Source organism: Carcharodon carcharias, chromosome 18 (genome assembly GCF_017639515.1).
Source record: "Carcharodon carcharias isolate sCarCar2 chromosome 18, sCarCar2.pri, whole genome shotgun sequence".
NCBI classification, from domain to species: domain Eukaryota; kingdom Metazoa; phylum Chordata; class Chondrichthyes; order Lamniformes; family Lamnidae; genus Carcharodon; species Carcharodon carcharias.
The window spans coordinates 109,764,575-109,770,810 of NC_054484.1; positions in this window are offsets into that span (position 1 = coordinate 109,764,575).

Below are 6,236 nucleotides of genomic sequence, written 5' to 3' on the forward strand. Positions count from 1 at the left end.
CAAAAGAGTCAGCAATTTGTGAGAGGGAAATGGGCTGGCTGAAAGCAGAGAATATGCATAAATGAATCTTTTTCTGATTGGCTGGATGTGCGACAGAGCTCTGTGCTGGGGCCTCAACTTTTTACGATTTACACCAATGACTTAGATAAGGGGAGTGAAGACATGGTGGCTAAATTTGCAGATGACACAAAGATAGGTAGGATAGTATGTTGAGAAGAGGACATGAGGTTGTAGATGGATATAGATAGGTTGAGTGAGGGACAAAGATCTGGCAAATGGAGTTTAATGTGGGCAAATGTGAAGTTGTTCACCTTGGCAGGAAGAACAAAAAAGTAGAGTATTACTTACATGGAGAATGGCTGCATAATTCTGAAGTGCAGAGGGATCTAGGTGTTCTAGTACATGAGTCACAAAAAGTTAGTATACAGGTACAGCAAGTAATTAGGACTAATGGAATGCTATCTTTTATTACAAGAGAGATTGAATATATAAGTAAGGATGTTATGCTTCAGTTATACAGGGCATTGATGAGACCGCACCTTGAATACTTTGTGCAGATTTGGTCTCCTTATTTAAGGCAGGATGTAAATGTATTGGAGGCAGTTGAAGGGAGGTTTACTAGCTTGACACCTGGAATAAGTGGGTTGTCTTATGAGGAAAGGTTGGACAGACTGGGCTTGTTTCCACTGGAGTTTAGAAGAGTGAGGGGTGATTTGATTGAAGTATACAAGATCCTGAACGGCCTTGACAAGGTGGACGTGGAAATGATGTTTCCTCTTGTGGATGAGTCCAGGACCAGGGGGCACTGTTTTGAAATTAGAAGTTGCCCTCTTAGGACAGAGATGAGGAGAATATTTTTCTCTAAGAGATTTGTGTGACTTTGAAACTCTCTGCTTCCGAAGGTGGTGGAGGCAGGGTTATTGAATATTTTTAAGGCAGAGGTAGATAGATTCTTGTTCAGCAAGGGTTATCAGGGTTGATGGGAATGTGGGAATTGAAACACAAGAAAATCAGCCATGATATTATTGAATGGCGGAGCAGGCTCGAGGGGCTGAATGGCCTACTCCTGTTCCCATTGCTTATGTTCTTATGACACTATGGGTTGAAAATTGCCAAAAATTGATGGACAATTTGCACCCTTTCACCTCACAAAAATGGGTGCTTGCTATAAACACCCCCATGAGTTTCAATAAATTGCTGATTTGTGGCAAAAATATGAATTTAACTCAACGCAGAAAGCGAGGGCTGTGATTTCACTGCTTAAGGATGTTAATGCTGTGATTTGCAGGCCAAACATGAAACTCAACTTTGGAGGTCCAGAAAGTGGAGCCTTCTCCTGCAGGTAGTGAATTGCTCCTAGAGATTTTCTTTTCTAAATTTTGACTTTTACCTTTGTTTTCTTACTTTTCCTTTTTGTCTTTACTCAATCTCTCTTAATCCAATTTCTTTCTCGCTGTTTATTTATTTCTCTTTCTGTACCTGATCTGAGCCTAATTTAGCCTGTTTCCTTTTCACTAGTTTGCCCTGTTTCTTTCTGTATCCAGAGATTTAATTGGTTAAGCTGATAGACTATTGATCTTGTCATACAGCAAGGTCCTTGATGCCACCTTATCCATTATCAATATGTATTTCCAGCAATTTTCAGCACAAAAATAACTGGAGCTGAAGTGGAAGGAAAAGTTCCAATCTTGCTGAGCTACCCCTCCAACACATTCTGAACTAATAAACAAAGAAGCGGGTGGAGTGTTGCACAGTAGCAGGAGTGTCCTGTTCAGTGCCCTGCTAGATAACTGCAAGGGAATTTGTTCCCTGTTGCATCACCACATTTTTCACAGGCATTTCCGACTGTTTATGAAGAGAGCCAGTAATAATAAACACTGCAAACTATTGGAAAAAGTTGCTTTTGGCAGTTCAGAATTTGAATCTCCAGCCTCCTGCTTATAGTTTAGCCAGAAGTTTGATATCAGAATATCCCCCAGTTGTTTCCTTTTTGCTGAAGGTGTTGACAGAAGCTATGGCAGGATTCCATATGGAGGCTGGCTAACTTGTGCAAGTGACAATTCATCAACTGGGAATCTAAGAAATATTGACAGGCTATTAAACTTGTAGGGCATCACAACCAAGGCTATCATGATCTTACCTTATGGTTGAGATGTTCCATGCCCGCCGATGTCAGGTGTATTCGGCGGCATGAGTGGACAATATGGCACAATCGGTTTCACGACGATGTGAAACCAGTTTGCGATCATCTGCTGAGCCCACCGATATCAGACGTTGGGAACCTCATTGAAGTATATATCCATATCATTTTTAGACCTGCCTGCTGGAACTGTCCACCCCCCCCCTCCCCCCACGGGGTCGTCTGCCCACATCAGTAGGAAAACACGCTGACATGTTTCACAACAGCACATAAGCAACATGAACTTGGCAGGCTGCACTTCACTCAGGACTTCAAGGCTTGTTTGCCTACTTTGTTCTGGTCAGCACTCGCAGTCATCAGCACCAGGCTGTACAGACAGCACCACATCAGTTTGAGGGGGAGGTGCTCATTGATAGGTCTCTACCTACCAGACCAACCGTATGTGGGGGGCTTTCCAATGGCTGCAGGGCTAGGCCTTGCTTGGGGAAGGGGGAGAAGTGGCCTCAGGCAAGGGAAGAGGCTGCAGGGCGAGGGCTGCACTGGGGAAGGGGGGTAACCCAGGGTGTGTGTGTAGGGACAAATGTTGATCTGTGCAAGTGGCCTCAAGATGGTGAGGGCTGAGGAGGCAGTTTCCAGAGGAGATGAAGCCAGATGGAGGTGTGAGGGTGTGTGTGTGTGAGAGAGTGAGTGGTGATGTCCCTTGAGCTGGCAGTGAGTGAGATGCCAGTGAATGTGTGATGGGCTTGTGAGTGTGTGAGTTTAGAGTGATGAGGTGGTTGCCTTACCCTGGTGGCATGGATGAGATCATTCATCCTCTTTCTGTATTGGATGTCCAACCTCTTCTGTGCAGCATTGGCACTGACCACCACTGCCACTGCCTCTGAAGCCTGGTTGGTCCTGGTGGTGCCCATCTTGCAGCCAGAGCAGAGGTAGAGGACTCACAATGACCTCCACAGTGTGCAAAAGGCATTCCAGGGATGTGTCACTAAACCTGGGGGCTGCAGTCTTTTTGCCTTTTGTGGACATCTTCCCTGCAGTAGTCGTGGGCTGGAAGCACTGAGAGGTGTGCGTGAGGATGGACTTTAAATACGGTGCCTGGCATGATGAAGCAGCGAGGTGATGGTGATGGCTGCCTGCCATGGAAACAGGGTGTTTCCCAGGAATACATAATTAATGTGGCAGGTTTGGGACAATACAGCGTGAAAGCCCATTATTGTGGCAGGCAGGTAAAACATCTTTTTATCATCCTGCTACTGTACTTAGTGCAAATCTGGGACAATTCCGCCCTCTGTCTACATTCCAGCAGTTGCCAATAGAGATGGCAGCTGAGATTTTGGAGTGAGAACCTTGATTTATTTTTACAAACTCTAACTCAATGGTCCTGAAATTAACTGAAGCGTTCATTTTGATGCCCTGGTGGAGATCAGTTACTCAGCACAAGTCCAAATTTCAATCTTCCCAGGTAGTTTTTCAATTTTTCCAGGTAGTAGAAGAAAGTCATGCAAATATATCAAGTAATCACATTATATTATCACTGACAGCAATGTCTAACCTGGTGAGTCTGGCATGAACAGACATTTTACCAGGTTTGACAGTCAGACAGTCAGACAGTCAGACAGTCAGACAGACAGACAGACAGACAGACAGACAGACAGACAGACTCTTTTCTTTCCATTTTTTTTTAAACGTTTAATTTGTTGATTCAGGGTTACACTGTGCAGAGGCTTCATCAATTCTACCGCTGGGGAGTTGGAAATCAAAATTTAGAGCGTTATAGATGCATCATCCTTACGTTACAAAAAGCCAATGATTAAACACAATGGGATTGCCAGGAAACATTTACTGTGGATTCTACACCTGATGTAATGTGAACTTTTACATTTGCTGGTTTTTGTTTTCTTAATCAACAAATTAAACGCTTAAAAAAAAAATGGAAAGAAAAGAGTCTGTCTGTCTGTCTGTCTGTCTGTCTGGCTGTCTGTCTGTCTGTCTGACTGTCAAACCTGGTAAAATGTCTGTTCATGCCAGACTCACCAGGTTAGACATTGCTGTCAGTGATAACATAATGTGATTACCTGATATATTTGGATGACTTTCTTCTACTACCTGGAAAAACTCAGCAGGTCTGACAGCATCTGCGGAGATGGATACAGTTGACGTTTCAAGTCCGTATGACCCTTCAACAGAACTAAGAAATATAGAAATAAGATGAAATATAAGCTGGTAGAGGGGGGTGAGACAGGTAGAGCTGGATTGGGGGCCAGTGATAGGTGAGGCCAAGAAGAGATTGCCAAAGATGTCATAGAGAAAAGGACAAAGGGGTGTTGACGGTGGTGCTATTATCTAAAGGATGTGCTAATGGAGACATTAAGGGTAGCAAGCTAGTGGCAGATGGCCCTTGTGGGGGTGGGATGAGGGGAAGGGATCGAAATGGTCTAAAAGGTGGAGATGAAACAATAGATCAAAATAAATTTAAAAATAGGTGGTAAAAGAAAAATATATTTGTCAAAAATAATAAATTATTGGAAAAAGGGGGATCAGAAAGGGGGTGGGGATGGAGGAGAGAGCTCATGATCTGAAATTGTTGAACTCAATATTCAGTCTGGAAGGCTGTAAAGTCCCTAGTCGGAAGATGAGGCGTTGTTCCTCCAGTTTGCGTTGAGCTTCACTGGAACAATGCAGCAGGCCAAGGACGGACATGTGGGCTTGAGAGCAGGGTGGAGTGTTAAAATGGCAAGCAACAGGGAGGTTTGGGTAATGCTTGCGGACAGACCGAAGATGTTCCACAAAGCGGTCACCCAGTCTGCGTTTGGTCTCTCCAATGTAGAGGAAACCGCATTGGGAGCAGCGAATGCAGTAGACTAAGTTGAGGGAAGTGCAAGTGAAGTGGAGGGAATGATCCCTGTGGAAAGCCTCCGGGGGAAGGGGGGGGCGGGGGGAGGGGGTGAAGGGAAGATGTGTTTGGTGGTGGCATCATGCTGGAGTTGACGGAAATGGCAGAGGATGATCCTTTGAATGCGGAGGCTGGTGGGGTGATAAGTGAGGACAAGGGGGAACCTATCATGTTTCTGGGAGGGAGGAGAAGGCGTGAGGGCGGATGCACGGGAGATGGGCCGGACACAGTTGAGGGCCCTGTCAACGACCGTGGGTGGAAAACCTCAGTTAAGGAAGAAGGAGGACATGTCAGAGGAACTGTTTTTGAAGGTAGCATCATCAGAACAGATGGGACGGAGGTGAAGGAACTGAGAGAATGGGATGGAGTCCTTACAGGAAGCGGGGTGTGAGGAGCTGTAGTCGAGGTAGCTGTGGGAGTCGGTAGGCTTGTAATGGATATTGGTGGACCGTCTATCACCAGAGATTGAGACAGAGAGGTCAAGGAAGGGAAGGGAAGTGTCAGAGATGGACCACGTGAAAATGATGGAGGAGTGGAGATTGGAAGCAAAATTAATAAATTTTTCTAGATTGAGATGAGAGCATGAAACGGCACTGAAGCAGTCATCGATGTACCGGAGAAAGAGTTGTGGGAGGAGGCCTGAGTAGGACTGGAACAAGGAATGTTCCACATACCCCAGGCATAACTGGAGCCCACGCGGGTACCCATAGGCACCTTCCTTCTTTTATTTGGAGGAAGTGAGACAAGTTAAGGAGAAATTATTCAAACCCTTCCCCCCCCACCCCTCCCACTAGGGCCATCTGCTCCTAGCTTGTCCTGTTTGCTTCCCTTAATGTCCCCATTAGCACATCCTTTAAATAATATCACTACTGTCAACACCCCTTTGTCCTTTTGTCTATGACATCTTTGGCAATCTCTTCTTGGCCTCCACTTATCACTGGCCCCTATCCAGCTCTACCTGTCCCACCCCCCTCTACCAGCTTATATTTCACCTCATTTCTATATTTCTTAGTTCTGTTGGAGTCATACGGACTCGAAACGTCAACTGTATCCCTCTCCGCAGATGCTGTCAGACCTGCTGAGTTTTTCCAGATGTTTTTGTTCTAGATTTCTAGCATCTGCAGTATTTTGCTTTCTTCTTCTATTTGTTGTTCCAACAGGAATTAGCACATTCAAAATGTCTTTGTTAAAGTAGAGGATGGA